This window comes from Manis pentadactyla, chromosome 6 (genome assembly GCF_030020395.1).
Source record: "Manis pentadactyla isolate mManPen7 chromosome 6, mManPen7.hap1, whole genome shotgun sequence".
NCBI lineage: Eukaryota > Metazoa > Chordata > Mammalia > Pholidota > Manidae > Manis > Manis pentadactyla.
The window spans coordinates 35520632-35538720 of NC_080024.1; the positions used below are offsets into that span (position 1 = coordinate 35520632).

General features: G+C 40.5%; 1 long non-coding RNA gene across 2 annotated transcripts; it reads right to left on the reverse strand.

Annotated features, from left to right (window-relative positions):
* Positions 1-8299: 8299 nt before the first annotated feature.
* On the reverse strand, positions 8300-17868 carry LOC118933589 (uncharacterized). 2 transcript variants are annotated; one of them, XR_008998214.1, is made up of 2 exons: positions 17448-17868; positions 8300-9595 (listed from the first exon to the last, which is right to left on the reverse strand). It is a non-coding gene; the product is annotated as an uncharacterized LOC118933589 (long non-coding RNA). The 2 variants fall into 2 exon arrangements; XR_008998215.1 differs by lacking the exon at positions 17448-17868 and adding an exon at positions 10944-12247.
* Positions 17869-18089: the final 221 nt, after the last annotated feature.

The following is an 18089-nucleotide window of genomic DNA, read 5'->3' on the forward strand; positions in this document are numbered from 1 at the left end:
GTCACACAGTTCTCTTAATATTGTTTCATTCCTGGTGATCCTTTTATCTCTCTCTATGTCAGCTTCTATGCATTCTTGTTCTCTGGTTTCTATTCCATCAATGGCCTCTTGCATCTTATCCATTTTGCTTATAAATCCTTCCAGAGTTTGTTTCACTTCTGTAATCTCCCTCAGGATGTCTGTAATCTCCCTCCAGACTTCATCTGTTAGCTCTTGCATATTTCTCTGCAGCTCTGTCAGCATGTTTATGATTTTTATTTTGAATTCTTTTTCAGGGAGACTGTTTAGGTCTGCCTCTGCAGATCCTTTCTCAGGTATTGTTTGAACTATCTTGGACTGGACTAAATTTTTTTGCCTTTTCATGGTGATAGCGGTGGCTGTAGGCAGGTTGTGGGTGTGTCAGCTGGGAGAAGAAGGTCCTTTCCTGCTTGCTGGATGCCTTGCCCTTCTCCACTGCCTGTGACGGTTACCTGCACTCCTGGAGCAGCCACCGGGTTAGTCCCCTAAGCTGCTGTGGGTGGGGTCTTGGTCAGAGCAGCACGGAGCCCTGCGGGGAGTGGCAGGCATGCCATGTGCGCTCCTCCGTGCTAGCAGCACCCCTGCTGGAGAGCTGTGTGGCAGCAGCAGCCTTTGGGTCTGGCCCAGGTGGCTGTGTGTTGGGCTGGGATTCCGGTTGGCTGCTGGGAGTGCGCCTGCTCCCTCTGGCTCCTCTGCAGGTGCGCGCAGGCCTCTACTGGGCTTCTCTGGCTCCACTGCTGGCGTTGCGTGAGAGCTGCACCCGGGCTGTTTGGTTGGGCTGCTGCAGGCTTGCACAAGCCTCTCCTGGTCCTGTCTGGTGCTGCTGGTGCACAGATCTGCTCCCCATCCCTTCCGGCACCTCCGCCCCCAGTGCACGCTGCCACTCTCCCACTACTGGGCCAGTGTGTCGGGGTCCGCGCCAGTTGGAGGAATGACTGGCAGGCTGCTTAGTGCCGTGAGGGGCTTCAGAGCTGCACTACCTCCCCGGGGTTTAGGGCACCTAAGTTTCCCTGGAATTCCCAGCTGCTGGCTGAGTATGCCGGGACAACTTCGTCCAGCTATGGGGGTCCCTGTCTCTTTAAGACTTGCAGAAAGCACCCACTTTTCTTTTGTCTCAGGGGCGCTGGTTGCAGGGACCTGCCCACAGGTTTTGCTTTTCCGTTTCTCTAATATCCAGCACCCCATGCACCTTGTGTCTGCCCTCCGGGTGTAGATTTCTAGAGCTGGTTGTTTAGCAGTCCTGGGATTTCATCCCCTCCCCGTTGTGACTCCTTTCTTCCCGCTGGGTTTTGGGGTGGGAGAGTGTTTGGGTCCCACCTGGCCGTGGCTTGTATCTTACCCCCTTCGTGTGATGTTGAGTTCTCACAGATGTAGATGTATCCTGGCTATTGTACTGCATTCACTGGTGTCTCTTTTAGGAGTAGTTGTATTTATTGTATTTTCATAAATATATATGTTTTGGGGAGGAGATTTCCTCTGAACTACTCATGCCGCTATCTTGCCATGATCCTCTCTTTAGGTTTTTTTATGTACAATATCATGTCATCTGCAAATAGTGACAGTTTGACTTCTTCTTTACCTATCTGGATTCCTTGTATTTCTTTGTTTTGTCTAATTGCCATGGCTAGGACCTCCAGTACTATGTTGAATAACAGTGGGGAGAGTGGGCATCCCTGTCTTGTTCCCAATCTTAGAGGAAAAGCTTTCAGCTTCTCGCTGTTCAGTATGATGTTAGCTGTGGGATTTTCATATATGGCCTTTATTATGTTGAGATACTTGCCCTCTATGCCCATTTTATTGAGAGTTTTTATCATGAATGGATGTTGAATTTTGTCAAATGCTTTTTCAGCATCTATGGAGATGATCGTGTGATTTTTGTCCTTCTTTTTGTTTATGTGGTGGATGATGTTGATGGATTTTCGAATCCCTGAGATGCATCCCACTTGTTCATGGTGTATGATCCTCTTGATGTATTTTTGAATTTGGTTTGCTAATATTTTGTTGAGTATTTTTGCATCTATGTTCATCAGGGATATTGGTCTGTAATTTTCTGTTTTGGTGGTGTCTTTGCTTGGTTTTGGTATTAGGGTGATGTTGGGTTCATAGAATGAGTCTGGAAGTATTCCCTCCTCTTCTGTTTTTTGGAAAACTTTAAGGAGCATGGGTATTATGTCTTCTCTGTATGTCTGATAAAACTCCGTGGTAAATCCATCTGGCCCAGGGGTTTTGTTCTTGGGTAGTTTTTTGATTACCTCTTCAATTTCATTGCTGGTAATTGGTCTGTTTAGATTTCATGTTTCTTCCTTGGTCAACCTTTGAAGGTTGTATTTTTCTAGGAAGTTGTCCATTTCTTCTAGGTTTTCCAGCTTGTTAGCATATAGTTTTTTGTAGTATTCTCTAATAATTCTTTGTATTTCTGTGGGGTCCATCGTGATTTTTCCTTTATCATTTCTGCTTCTGTTGATGTGTGTAGATTCTCTTTTTCTCTTAATAAGTCTGGTTAGGGGATTATCTATTTTGTTTATTTTCTCAAAGTACCAGCTCTTGGTTTCACTGATTTTTTTCTATTGTTTTGTTCTTCTCAATTTTATTTATTTCTTCTCTGATCTTTATTATGTCCCTCCCTCTGCTGACTTTAGGCCTCATTTGTTCTTCTTTTTCCCATTTCGATAATTGTGTCTTTAGACTATCATTTGGGATTGTTCTTCCTTCTTTAAATAGGCCTGGGTTGCTATATACTTTTTAAAACTGCTTTTGCTGCATCCCACAGAAGTTGGTGCTTTGTGTTGTTGTTGTCATCTGTTTTCATATATTGCTTGATCTCTATTTTGATTTGGTCATTGGTTCCATTGATTATTTAGGAGCATGTTGCTAAGCCTCCATGTGTTTGCAATCCTTTTTACTTTCTTTGTACAATTTATTTCTAGTTTTATACCTTTGTGGTCTGAGAAATTGTTTGGTAGAATTTCAATCTTTTGGAATTTACTGAGGCTCTTTTTGTGGCCTAGTATGTGGTCTATTTTGGAGAAAATTCCATGTGCACTTGAGAAGAATGTGTATCCTGTTGCTTTTGGATGTAGAGTTCTATATATGTCTATTAGGTCCATCTGTTCTAGTGTGTTGTTCAGTGCCTCTGTGTCCTTACTTATTTTCTGTCTGGTGGATCTGTCCTTTGGAGTGAGTGGTGTGTTGAAGTCTCCCAAAATGAATGCATTGCATTCTATTTCCTCCTTTAGTTCTGTTAGTACTTGTTTCACATATGCTGGTGCTCCTTTGTTGGGTGCATATATATATTTATAATGGTTATATCCTCTTGTTGGACTGAGCCCTTTATCATTATGTAATGTCCTTCTTTATCTCTTGTGACTTCTTTGTTTTGATATCTATTTTGTCTGATACTAGTACTGCAACACCTGCTTTTTTCTCCCTATTGTTTGCATGAAATATCTTTTTCCATCCCTTGACTTTTAGTTTGTGCATGTCTTTGGATTTGAGGTGAGTCTCTTGTAAGCAGCATATAGATGGGTCTTGCATTTTTATCCATTCTATTACTCTGTGTCTTTTGATTGGTGCATTCAGTCCATTTACATTTAGGGTGATTATTGAAAGATATGTACTTATTGCCATTGCAGGCTTTAGGTTTGTGGTTACCAAAGGTTCAAGGTTAGCTTCTTTACTATCTTACTGTCTGACTTAACTCACTTTTTGAACTATTATAAACACAGTCTGATGATTCTTTATTTCTCTCCCTTCTTATTCCTCCTCCTCCATTCTTTATATGTTAGGTGTTTTATTTTGTGCTGTTTTGTGTTTCCTTTGACTGGTTTTGTGGGTAGTTGGTTTTATTTTTTGCCTTTAGTTAGTATTTGATTGTTCTGCTTTCTTTGCTGTGATTTAATTTTCTCTGGTGACATCTGTTTAGCCTTAGGAGTGCTTCCATCTAGAGCAGTCCCTCTAAAATATCCTGTAAAGGTGGTTTGTGGTAGGCAAATTCCCTCAACTTTTGCTTATCTGGGAATTGTTTAATCCCTCCTTCATATTTAAATGATAATCGTGCTGGATACAGTATCCTTGGTTAAAGGCCCTTCTGTTTCATTGCATTAAATATATCATGCCATTCTCCTGGCCTGTAGGGTTTCTGTTGAGAAGTTTGATGATAGCCCGATGGGTTTTCCTTTGTAGGTGAACTTTTTCCTCTCTCTGGCTGCCTTTAATACTCTGTCCTTGTCCTTGATCTTTGACATTTTAATTATTATGTGTCTTGGTGTTGTCCTCCTTGGGTCCCTTCTTTTGGGAGTTCTTTGGGCTTCAGTGGTCTGAGAGAATATTTCCTCTCCCAGTTTGGGGAAGTTTTCAGCAATTATTTCTTCAAAGACTCTTTCTATCCATTTTTCTCTCTCTTATTCTTCTGGTACCACTATAATGTGAATATTGTTCCGTTTGGATTGGTCACACAGTTCTCTCAATATTGTTTCATTCCCAGAGATCCTTTTATCTCTCTGTGCCTCAGCTTCTCTGTGTTCCTGTTCTCTGGTTTCTATTCCATTAATGGCCTCTTGCACCTCATCCATTCTGCTTTTAAGTCCTTCCATAGATTGTTTTATTTCTATATTCTCCCTCCTTAGCTCTTGCATATTTGTCTGCAAGTCCATCAGCATGGTTATCACCTTTATTTTGAATTCTTTTTCAGGAAGATTGTTTAAGTCTATCTCCCCAGGTTCCCTCTCAGGGGAGGATGTCTGTTTGATTCTGGTCTGGATCAAATTCTTCTGCCTTTTTTTGGTGATAGAGGTAGTCATGGGCAGTTGGCACATGTGTCAGCTGGGAGAACAAAATCCCTTCCCACTTGCTCCTCGCCTTCCTCTCCTGGGAGAATGGCGACCCCTACCAGCTTGTGCTGGGAAGCTGCGTGCAGATGGGTCTCTGATTCTTACTTGGGCCGATGTGGAGGAAGCTCTGTGCGGCTGCTACGGGCGTGGCTGTTCTCAGGTGGCTGCTCCACTATGGCGGGGCTGCACCAGAGGGGGAACAGGCAGGGGGCTGTTTATCACTGTGAGGGGTCTCAGAGCTGTGCTCCCACCCAGGGGTTAGGGCGCCCTGAGTTCCCTGGGATTCCCAGCTGCTAGGCTGAGTGTGCTGGGATGCTTCTGTACAACTGTGAGTCCCCTGTCCCTTTAAGATTTTTAAAAAGCACTCACTTTTCTTTTGTCCCAGGAATGCCAGCTGTGGGAATCTGCTTGCAGGTTTTAGTGTTCCGTTTCCCTTGTATCCAGCACACCACGCACTGTGTGTCTACATTCCTGGATGTACTAGGGCTGGGTATTTAGCAGTCCTGGGCTCCCTCTCCCTCTCCCTCCCCACCCCAACTCCTATCCTCCTGCTGGGGAGCTGGGGTAGGGGTGGCGCTTGGTCCCGCCGGGCCACAGCTTGTATCTTACCCCCTTCATGTGGCGCTGGATTCTCACAGCTGTAGATGTAGCCTGGCTGTTGTCCTGATTCTTCTGGTCTCTCTTTTAAGAATAGTTGTATTTGTTGTATTTCCAAAAATATATATGGTTTTGGGAGATTTCTGCTGCCCTATTCATGCCGCCATCTTGGCTCTGCTCCCAGAATGTTTTTAGTTTGATTTAGTTCCATGTGTTCATTTTTTATTTTGTTGCCCTTGCCCAAGGAGATGTGTTCAGGGAAATTTTGCTCATATTTATATTCAAGAGATTTTTGCCTATGTTTTCTTCTATGAGTTTTAAGGTTTCATAAATTACGCTCAGGTCTTTGATCCATTTCAAGTTTACTTTTGTGTATAGAGTTAGACAGGAATCCAGTTTCATTCTCTTACATGTAGCTATCCAGTTTTGCTAACACCAGTTGTTGAAGAGGCTGTCTTTTCTCCATTGTATATTCATGGCTCCTTTATCATATATTAATTGGCCATATATGTGTGGGTTTATATTTGAGCTCTCTATTCTGTTCCATTGATCTATGGTTCTGTTCTTGTGCCAGTACAAAATAGTTTTGGTTACTGCGACTTTGTAGTAGAGCTTGAGGTTAGGGAGCATAATCCCCCCCTGTTTTATTCTTCCTTCTCAGGATTGCTTTATCCATTTTGTTTCATATGAATTTTAGAACTATTTGTTCTAGTTCATTGAAGAATGCTGTTGGTATTTTGATAGGGATTGCAATGAATCTGTAGATTGTACCTAGTGTGTACCAGGTATTGTTGCAGGTGCTGAGAGCACAGACAGGGCCTTCTCTCTCAGGAAGTCAACATTCTAGTAGGGAAAGACAGCCATAACCAGATCAATGAATAAATCAGTGATGTAATTTCAGGTATGATAGGTTCTATGAAGAACCAAAACCAGGTAATAGGGTAGGTGTGAGAACAGGGGCTTGTAAACACTTCTTGGTTACAAACATCATAAATGATGGTTACAAAGTGCCACTATGACATGTATCAGTGCTTAGGAAAAAAATCTCAACTAATGAAATACTACCTTGTGAATTCCTTTTCTCTGCCTTTCCATTCCACCCTATATTATAGTCATGAGTTTAAAAAAGAAAATGGTTTTATATTTAAAAATTGTTTATGTTTCTAAGAACATAATGGAATAGGCAATGCAGAAATGTTTTAGATTGTTTCTTGGACATATGTTAATTCATTCAGCAGAGGGAGCTCATGCTTTAATTTTGGGAAGCTGGACAGAAAGCGAGGCTTGTAAAAAGAACCTGAAATAAACTTTGTATTTCTTTTAATAATTTTAGATAAAGTTTCCTTTTAGTACCTCTTGAAGCTAAGACCATTTGATTAAGGACAGTCTGATTTTCATCTGCATAAATAGATGTGTTTGATGAACTCATTTTGGAGCAGAATTTTCTTCAAAAAACTTGTTTTGCATATGAAGTAGACTAACTTAGAACAGGTATCACAGCTCAGGAGTCTAAAGATTCATCTAGAAAGAAGATAACAATCCACAGGCCCACCTTTCTATAGCTTTTGAAATTGAGGAACGAACTCAGGATATAAACTTATTTGACTTATTCCAGCATGACTGTGATTTGACATTGAACTTGCATGTAAAGTTCTCTGCCCTTTGAGATTATAAAACAGATATTTATTTAGACTTCAAAGGACTTTTACTACACATGATCCAAGTTCAAAGGCAAAATAAATAAAGATTGAGAGAATAAATTAATGTCTCAGATAAAGAGCCAGAGCCATAAGTTGACTGAGCAGGCCTGACACCCTGTAATCGGCAATTTTCCAGTTATCCACAAGATGCTAATAATGACAGAAAAGAGCATATTACATAAAAGTTACCCTAGTATCACCCATTCTCTTGTTGTACAGATCTAATTAGTACATTTGTACAAGATAGAAAGCAAAATTTTAAAAACCCTATTTTTTGTTATTATTAAAGTCAAACAGATTTGTTAATAGAAAATACATGGAAAAAATGTTAAAAAGACCGTAAAAAACACAAAATATTTACTTAGTGCTTATAACTTCATATCTAGCTTCAAGATTAATGTATGTAGCATTTCAAATGGGTATTTATTTTTGTCTTTTCCTTCTTTAAAAATGCCCAAATTCTTTTTAATTGAAATTTAAAAATCTCTGTAAGTGGCCTAATCCCAAAGCAGTTACAATTTAGAAAACATCTTCTAGATTGTGGAGGAAGATTCCACTGATGATAAAGGAAAATATAATGTTCATTATCATACTTACGACAACGCTCTAAGTAATCTTTTTGTAAATCTGTCTCTCCCATACTAGTTCCTAGGCAAGAAATGTCATTTTCCGGTAGGCTTGATTTACCAGCCTACAGCTCGCCTGGCATATAAAATGCTTAATCATTACAAACTTAGTAAACAAATGAGTGTTTAAAAATGATTTTATTACACCTGTACTTTTGACCCTGTAATGCTGATCTAAAGAATGGAGTCCTAAATTGTGGGATGCCTCTTCCTTATTGGGTCCATTTGGGACAGTCACTGAAATGGGTTCTGTTGTGTAGGAGGAGGGGACCCTGAAGGAACAACTGGTGACAAACTGGCTTGTGAAGATGCCACAGGCTTTTTAACAGAGAAAGTAGTAGCTGTTCTCACCTGCTGCTGGAGGGAAGGAGCAGACTAAGCCGTGAATAACGGAGGTAGTTGGAAACGTTGAGTTTCTGTGCGAATCAGCAAACATTTGTTTGCCCCCAGCTCTGTGCAAAAAATTGAGTCTCAAGAGAAGATGTACAGTCTTTACCAGGATTTTCTGAGTCTAGGAAAAATTCAAAAGGCATGTCTTGCCAATGGGTTTCAGCCCTGGGCAAGTTCGCTATGGGTTTGATGTGACCAAAGAAAATGACAGTAAAACATACTTGGGGTGAAAGAGTTATATTCAACTTTATTTCCACAGTGGCAGGTCAATCACTAAAATCTCGTTCACTCAGAGCGAGTCTGCATGCAGCAAGCCAGTCTCTGCCTCTGGGCCTCTCTGCCCCCACAGCCGTCCTCTAGGCCCCTGTCCTGGGCGCTGCCACCACTACAGCTTCTGCTCTGCTCTCCTGCAGCCTTGCAGCCCTGCCACCACCATATTGCCCAGAGCACTGGTCAGAGTTCTTTATGTAGAGTCAATAGCAACATATTGCCCACAGGTGTGTAGTGAGCTAGCCAACCAGGGTCAGGCGAGAATCCTGGCCACAGGAACCTTCATTTTATCTATAGTCAGATGTGGCTCAGCATGACACTGCAAAATCTGATGTCCTCCACTCACGTGATCTTGTGATTCGGTTAGTATCAAATAGCCTTAGCCTTCTTTAGGAGAATCAGCTGCAACCTAAGGACCTTGCTGTAATAAATGAGAACACACCTTTTGTTCTTTTGAATAATCCCCAAATCCTTGCAAGAGAGATAATTGGATGGTAAACCTCTTTAAAGTTCATATCAGGCCCTTAAAAGGTAGAATAATTACCATTCATGGGAAAGAAACCAGCTAGGTTTTGTGTTGCAAATAACATTATGACCTAGAAGTGATTATTATGGGTCTAATAAGCCAACTAAAATAAAACCATGACAAATGAAGCTTGATTTTCTCCTCTGCAATCTCCCCCTAATTTGAGCTGAGTCTGAGCCAGGCAGTAAGTCCATCTGCAGATTTCTTCACTTTAGAAATGGAGAGAAGTATTTTACCATTTATTGATGCTTTAAAGAATGGGAATTTTAGCCTCAGAAAAATCCAATTGCATTCTAGAAAAGGAATGAGAGGCTAAATTGCTCTTTAGGAGCCAGAGATAGTAATTATATAAGAAATTGACTATTAGTTGAGCGAAGGAGCAAGTTTGAATCACCAGGTTTGTGTTTTGATTTGTGAGTAGATGCTACAATTCACGTCTTTCACTAACTTTGATTTTCAATGTAGGAGGTGAGAATGTGGCCTCTTTGCTGCCCACCAAGAGAGCAGTTCCCCATCACAACAGGAGTTTTGGGGTACTTCATTTTCAGTCCCCAAGGGTCATTTAAGTTTCCCAGGAGGATCCAGGGGTCCTCTGCTCATGGAAATTCAGAAATGTCTTTTTGAATCTTCTGCCATTCTCTGCAATAGATAAATGCAGACTTAGTGCTGATGTAAATAACAAACACATGGACTTCATTACAGCTTACAAACTGAACAAGAATGAATGGAACCCACCATGGTAACTTACAGAACAGTGGCCTAATCAATTCATAATTAAATCCACTGCTTTGCATATTTATTTTTCCATCTCTTCTTGCTTAAAAAGAACTAAGGGGATTTTAATTAAATTTTAACTTATAAGCAAACAAGAATCTTATGTGCTAGGGATGAGATTTCTAATGTCAAACTCTCAACTGAAAAAATAATTATTGACTAAGTTACAAATGATGATAGAACATCAACTAAATTAACTGTGCACTGGAGTGTGTATGCTTTTTGTTATTACGCAAGCTTGCAGGGTGGAAAAACACAGAGTACACCAGAAAACAGAGCCACTCTGTAGCCAGGTGAGTGAGTTTAGGAAAAGCTCAGAACCTCTTTGGCCTGGCTTTGCTTTATCTGCAAATTAGGGATTTGACTAGAAGCTCTTTCGGCTCTCAGAGACTTTTATTGAACAGCAGAAATATGGTAAAAGCATAGAATGTTAGACTTTTTAGAGCCAGTGAAGACCATCCTCTTGCAGACCATTGCTATTTACCATGAAAAAGGGACATTTCATAGCTACCATTGAAAACTGGACCTTTCCTAATTAGCAGAAAGCTAATGGACAGAAGTTTTCCTCCCACCCATTTTTGCAAAGCCAATAGCACTGCAAGTGATAGCTGATGACAAGATGGAATAAATAAATAGAAAATAAATTTTTATGAAGGTAATTTACAAACAGTTGATCATGTTTAGTTGGATGATTTTTTTGTTTTCTTTCCCTTTTCCTTCTTTTCTTTTTAATGGATGTCTGTGCTCCCAGGTTTGATCTGGTGCCAGGATCATATAATACAGTCAAATTTTCTAAGTCTGAAATTGTTCCTATTTGATTCAGTCTAACTAAATTTGACACCGTTCAACATGGTACATTATCCTTGACTTAGGATTGCTCCTGCACATGAGTGAGCCTGAGAACAACTGGCCTAATTTTATAAAGAAAATAACAAGACCCAAAAAGGGGAGTGATCTGGTCAAGGTGACAGAAATGGTCAATGTGAACGGGACTGTGAACCCGAGGGCGGCAGGCTCCCTGCCCAGAGTCTGCTGAGACTGAAGTGGTTCTGTGCATCTGGAAGAAGCATGGTTTAAACGATTTCTGTTGGTTAACAATAAACAAGGGAACTGGACTGTTTAATTTGTTTTAAATTAAATTTGATGATACCCTTGTAAAAGTATTTTATGCCAAACCACTTTGTTCTTTGTAGGCACCATCAGAAAAGCTGACCTTTTGGCAGAATTCCCATGTTTTCATAAGTGATTTCACACTGAAAAATTCCAACATTGAGCAAAAAATCATGGCTGGAAGCTGCTTGACTTGCTAAAGTGATGGAAATGGAACAATAGTTAAAGGTAACTTTTTCATGAGGATCCTGTAAATGTTGCCTTAAGTTATGCATTTTGCTGGAAAGAATGCAGAGAGATGGGAGTCCCTGGGAATGGGCTAAAAGCTCTGGTTTATGAAGTAATTCAAATGTTTCTCTCATCAGGCTAGGTCACCAGTGCTCATGTCAATTTTTTATTTACATAGTTCTCCCATCTCTATTCTTTTTAATCTTACCTTTGAATATATTCCCCTGCATCTTAACTCTATTTCTCCATCTGTGTTTCTCATCTTAACTCTTTCTCTCTTTTCCACATTCTTTTTTTTAACAATTTAAGAGTCTAAGCACCTCTGGATGTCTAAGTTCTGCAGTTTATAAAGTATGTCTTTGTAGGAAAAATATTGTGTTTTTAAATGAATGATTCCATATAGTCTTTAACAGCTACTTACCATAGGTTTTTTGGGGTGTGTGTGTGGAGGGAGTGGGTAGAGGAGAGTCTGAAACTGGTGCTCCACGGATGTTACATATGCTTAGTGGCTATTGATTGCATACAACATGAAAGATGGAAATGGTTTGTCTTCTTTTCCCCATAGACCATTTGTACTAATCAGAGATGGAATCACATTCACAGAGGATATAGGCATTTATTTCACAAAAATGTTTCACTGTGGTTATGACTCCACCAAATGTGCTGCTGAAATGACAGTGCAAGAAATAGACTCTTCTCTGGTTTTCCCTATCACAAAGCTAGATGTTAGGAAGATGGCCTAATCTGTTTTCACTTAGAATATGCTACTTTGCGCTTTCACCTTCAGAAAAACCATTAAAGTGTTCCCTGTCTATATTTCTGAGAAAAATATCTAGTTACCCTCACTGAAGTGGGCAAAAGAGTAAACTTTGAGTCTGTAATGCACAATATTGTGATTTCCTTGAAAACCAATTCAAGGAATTGGTGTGATGCTTTGCTATTTAATCCGGAAGGGCTGGATCAGCAGCTCTCAGTTGTTTCATACTCACAGGACTAAAAGTTTTAGTCCTTCCCCATCTCCACAGTGGGTATGCATACAGCACAGAGGCATACATTAGCTGGGTGAAAGAAGTACCCAGTGTCCCAACCCGAAGGCTTCATCACTGCCCTTGGCAAGTCTCCTTCATTCATAACTGGGACTCCCTACCTACCCCCCAAAATCATATACAAAATCCCAGTAGTGGTGCCATCAGAAGACATTTAGGATACATTGTGGGAGTGCACTCTGTGGAAGGGTGCTGAACGGGAAGTCAGCACAGGGAAAGGGCAAAGGATCAGGAGACCCTTACCTGGCGTAAAAGTCACACACTGGAGAAGTGCACACCTCGTTAGCAGAGGTGCTGACTGCTTTTGTTCTAGACTGTCTTTTCAAGGCTGTTGGGGTAGTGAACAGCCTTGCAAGATACAGACAGTACCTCCCTGTGGAGGAATTACCAGGAATGCTTACTGTCCAGTATAATAACAATAATGTCACCTTCTTGGAGGCTTACCATCCATAATTAAAGATTTGAGTTCCCTAATCTCAGGGTTCCTCTTCTGTAACACAACCATTGTACATCCAGGTATCACATGGCCCTCTTCACATTACCTTCGACCTTCTAGTAATCAGGGCTTGGGAAGCTGGCATCAATGCCAATACTCTAGCTATGCTGTTGCTGTGAAGAATGAAGTCTTTTGTCTAGAAGTCTTGTGTCTTCTGCTAGCATCCACCAAATTGTGTGAGGCCAACTTGTTTATAAGTAGGTAAAATCTCAGATCCTTTGCAATTCTTGACAGTCATTAGATAGTATTAAAACTATCATGTAACTTTGGAAGGATTGACCTTGACACCTAGAGAGTATGTCTCACAAAATTTGGGAAAGCATGTTTGAGAGCATGGCTGCTATTCAGGATGTCACTGTATTTTATTACTTCTGTGTCTCTTTAGACCAGTGATTCTCACCTTTACGGGAGGGGGTTATAGACTCTTGAGAGTCTGATGACAGTTCTGTTCTGCAAGTATATCCTCAAAACCACAAGTGAATGTATGCACATTTTGTACAGATTTTGCACATTTGTGGATCCCTTAAAAACATTAATTGGCCCTGAATCAGAACCCCAGGCCTGGACTGATTCTCCCTAAGGGTAAGAACCAAAGGCACACTGCTTATAACACAGTAGGCACTCAAATAATGCTTACAGAAGGGCACATGTATACATTTGAAAAAGATACAAGTAAATTAGAAGACCAAAAACTTACGTAGATGATAATCCAAAATATGAAACCAAAGTGGACACTAGTTATACTAGGGGAAAAGAGATAATTAATGAGACCTTGGTTATTCTCCAGGAGGATTAACAAGGAAAATGGCCTCAGGAAAATTAACAGATTTAGACAAGGTGGTTAAGGACATGGATTCTATAACCAGATTACCTGGGTTCAAATCCTGACTCTTACATTTGATAGCAGTGTGGTCTTGGGCAGTAACTTGACCACTCTGTACTTCAGTTTTGTCATCTGCACAGTTGACATACAGTACCTGCCATAGACTAGTGCCTGGCACATAGAAATTAAATACTCAGTAACAGTTAGCTGTTGCAGTGGTGTCTAGATATTAAAGCACAGACTTCTTTCCTAACTTAACTGTTTTTACAAAAACCTAACTTGTTTTTTTACCTGGCCCTCTGATACTTAGTCTGCCTCTAGGCCCTCAGTTTTCAGTCTTCTCCTTCTGGCTTACTGATCCCAGCTTCCTTTGTCTGAACACCTAGTTTCAGCATCCTGCACAGCTTCAATTAGGGCTCTCTTTGTACCTCTAATCTTATCTTACCAGTTGAACCAACATTTAGCTTCCAGGTGTGTATGGACAACACAGGCCACTTGGTCCAACAAAACAAACGGATGGAGCTTCCCCAAAGCTGATTACAAAACGGAAGCCAAGGAAGGATATAGCTGTGAAGAGATCCTTCAGTTACCTGGGTCTGAGGAAGTCTACCTCTTCTAAAGAAGAGGGGCTAAAAACTTCTTCCATGGCTCAAACGTGAGAAGAGTAAATGAGGGAAATGTCTGTCAAGCTGACCACAAAGCCTATGATATGGAAGAGGCAGAATATTTGGGACAGCATCTTTAGGTTCATAGCAAGAGAAGGAGAAGAATGCCTGGGGTTTTTATTCAAGGCTGTAAGGTTTATGCAAAGCCAGTTTCAGGAAGTATAGAGCAATGATGGACATTTTCTCATTTACCAGAAACTGCAAAAAGACAATATAGCATAAAATACATAGGAAGCTCTCAGAAATGAGATGTAATTGTAGATGAGAAGAAATAAGGAGACAGACTGATCAACAAAGACAAAGAAAGATATGAACAAATGATGGACATAATGGAGTGAACAGGTGAAGCACCAGACAGAGAGAGATTTCATGGAAAATACTATCAACAATAAAACGTATCAAACAGAGAACAAATATACTGGTCAGTGAAGACAGAGTAAGATAAATAGGTGTCAGAAGGCAGAGCTCTCTTATTTCTATTTTTGCTTCCATATTTTCAACTAACAGAATGCTTGGCAAATTGAAAACATCAGGCAAGCACAGTTAAGAAAAAGGCCTGAAGTCTAAGATATGTGGCAATTTTAAGAAAGCATTTAGCTTCTTTAAATTTGTTCAAGTGGTTGGATCAATCAAGTGAGTTATGTCCTATGGCCTTGAAATAATCTGCAGCTGAGATTGTGAAGCCATAGTCATCTGAGACATCACAGAAAACCAGAGCAGTGCTGTAACACTAGAGGCAGGCAGCCATTGATCTTGGTTTCCAAAAGATGGACTTAGATGAGGCTGACTTTCTTCTTGGGCAACTCTCTGGATCTGTTCCAGAATGGCCTATTGATAAGGGCCTAGAGCACCTGGAGCAGTGGCCCCTTCTTGAGTACCAGAGATTGGGTACTGAAGAAAGCTAGCCACATTCCCTCTTTTTTTTTTAAATTTTGGTATCCTTAATCTACAATTAAATGAGGAATATTATGTTTACTAGGCTCCCCCCTTCACCAAGTCCCCCCACACAAACCCCATTACAGTCACTGTCCATCAGCGTAGTAAGATGCTGTAGAGTCACTACTTGTCTCCTCTGTGTTGCACAGCCCTCCCCGTGACTCCCCCCACATTATACATGCTAATCGTAAGGCCCCCTTTCTTCCCCCACCTTATCCCTCCACATTCCCTTTTGAGATAAGATTTCTAGCCTGAGAAACTGATCAGTGTCATAGACAGAGTGTGGGGATTCACAAGGCAGTGGATAGTGTCTGTGCTCCCTGGGTGGAGGAGCTGGAAAAAAGTAAATGAATGAAACTGCAGAAGTTTTTGTAATTGACTGAACAACAACTCAATGTTAACAGTGTTGATTAATTTTCTCACAGTTCTCTGCTTGGCTTATTCTGTTCAATATTTTAATCAACAACTTACATATAGACAGAAGACAATTTTTATCACATCGCCAGATAGTCAAATGAAAGTTAAAAAGTATCTTGACAGGATAGAATGTGTATACGAAATTGAATAAGAATTAAAGTTTCCAAAACTGAAAGTCTTAAGGCATTTAAACTTTTTACAAGTTTATGAGTTGTGTTTTTTCCCAAATTCCTAAGAGTCTATGATTTCCTAAGCATTAATAACACTTAAGTAACAACTATAGCCACAGCAAAAAGTAAAAACAGACCAAAAGGTCATTGCTTCTTTTGGCTAGTTCTAAGTATATAATTAAGAGATTTTTAAAGTCCTAACATTTCCAAACACCAGTCCAATAACATTGCAACTACATCTGAGTCACCCATGCAAAGACTTATCTCAGTAAGCATATGCTACCGGAACATACATCATACTCAAATGGTCAGAAACTATTGATTTGGTGTCAAGAATTTAATAGTCATATGGAAAATTCACTTAACTTTCTGACTGGCTTACCTCAGTTTCCCCTCCTGATACCTAGGGATGGGTAATACTTGCTAACACTGCTAGAGAGGCATGGATCATAAAGATCAACAACATAATCTTTGTCAAGCCCTGTGGCCTAATTTCTTGGAGAAAAATGCTCAAGTATCCCTGCTCCTCTTGTTAAGGGCACTACACATTCACAGTGCAAGAGCCCCATGACTCCCTACCCACACTTCTCGTTAACTGCTCTGTGGAGGGGATCAGGGGTTCCTTAGGAGAGTGTAGATGCTCATCCCCAAGCCTGGCATGCAGAATCTGCACCGGGTGCCCTGGCCTTTGGCAATCCTTTCCTAAAGCAAAGAACACTACAGGATTAGCCTGAAAGCTGAGTGGTAGGACTCTCAGAAATGAAACAGAAGTTTCTGATTGGTACAAGCTAACAATAGGTACATCACAGGATCTCGGGTATCATCTGGAAGTGTTGTGATCATTCACATTGATGCCAAGGGAAGCTTTCTGCGGAGAGAGTCCACTGAGGTGGTTGGGAGAGGAAGTCCTCAAACTCAAGCTAGTGCATGACTCCAAGGGCTCAGATTGGAGTCAACCAAAAGCACAGACATTGGTCTTTTATTTTGTTTTTTCCCTCATTCTGCTCCCACTTGGGGATAAAAGTAATTTGAATTGGAGGAATTTATTATAAAGTCTTCTGTCCATGAAGAGAGTGCCAACTTTTCTACTTTTCATTTCTTGTTTTGACGTTGGCAGGGTATATGGTGTTTAATTCACCATGGGAGTCCCCATGGACTTAAGTTTCTCAGAGTGGTCAGATGTCTGAGAGTAGGGCTCAAAAAATCCTCATTTTAAACTAGATCTTCCGGTGATCATTATCTTTGCTTAAATTCAGGAACCATTGTCATATACCATTACATCTGCAAGACAAGCAGCCCACTTTCTCCAATCCTACCTACAAAGTGTTTATAATGAAGCACGATAGGAAGAAAAACTTCTATAAATGCAAGAGAGATTGCAAAGTTTCTTACCAGACTTGCTTTCCCAAACAAACAAAAGGACACAATTTTTTTCTCAGGAGGAACAAAAAATTTACTTCAGGGTCTGAATTGTTCTCAATGACCTGTGCAGAGGAAATAACCATACAGATTGAAGCAGTTTTCCTGTAACCCATTATTTCTGAATAATAAGAATAATTTAGAATATGTCTGTTGACCTTGTTTGCCCAAGATGATCAAACATCACTCTTTGCAATTATAAAATTACATAACACTGCATCATATTTGGCTTTACTTTGGCAAGACAGATGTTTGGCTTTGTTCCAGAGGATAACCAGCAAAGATTTGCACTCTTACACAACACTGGTTTCAGGAAAATAATAAAAGATTATGAAATACTGAATATCATAAATTTGAAGTTCTTGAGTTCACATAGTTGAATAAAAGTTTACATTTCTCATCATTACCTGCAAAACAAAGAAGAACATTCTTTGTTCTTCACTCATATTCGACAAGTTGAGAGAACAAGACCTTGGCAGCAGTAGACAAATATCTCGGCACCCACAGGGATATATGTGCACAATCCGCTGCCATTTTACCTTAGTGCAGGGTTCTGGTTGCTTGCTGCCTCCTTTGGAGATGAAACATGACATAGGGGAAAGGACTCAAACTTTGGGTGCAGACAGATGAAGAGCAAGGTCCCTTGATGCCTGTGAGCTGAGTAATCTCGGGCACTATTACATAACTGCCCTGAGCCTCCATTTCTTTGCACAGCTCTGTGTGGAGCATACAGAACACAGGACTATTATGCTCAGTGTTAACCTTGTCTACCTCTCCTTCTTTGCCAAAGGTGCTGGAAACAGTACTGGGTTGTCCTTCAAGCCTGGTGTCAAGGACAGTGAAAAGCAAAGAGCATGTTCTGGTCTTGGATTATGTCTTACCTAAGTCTCAAGAACTCAAAACAAAAGTGGGACCAGCTAATAATTTTGCCCCATCCTCTGAAGTGATTTACGAATCCCTGCTTAAAAGAGCAATGGATTAAAATGAAAAAATAATTGAAATTCATCCCTAGCTTTCTGGTATCACTTTTCTCCTATTCTTGCTGATCA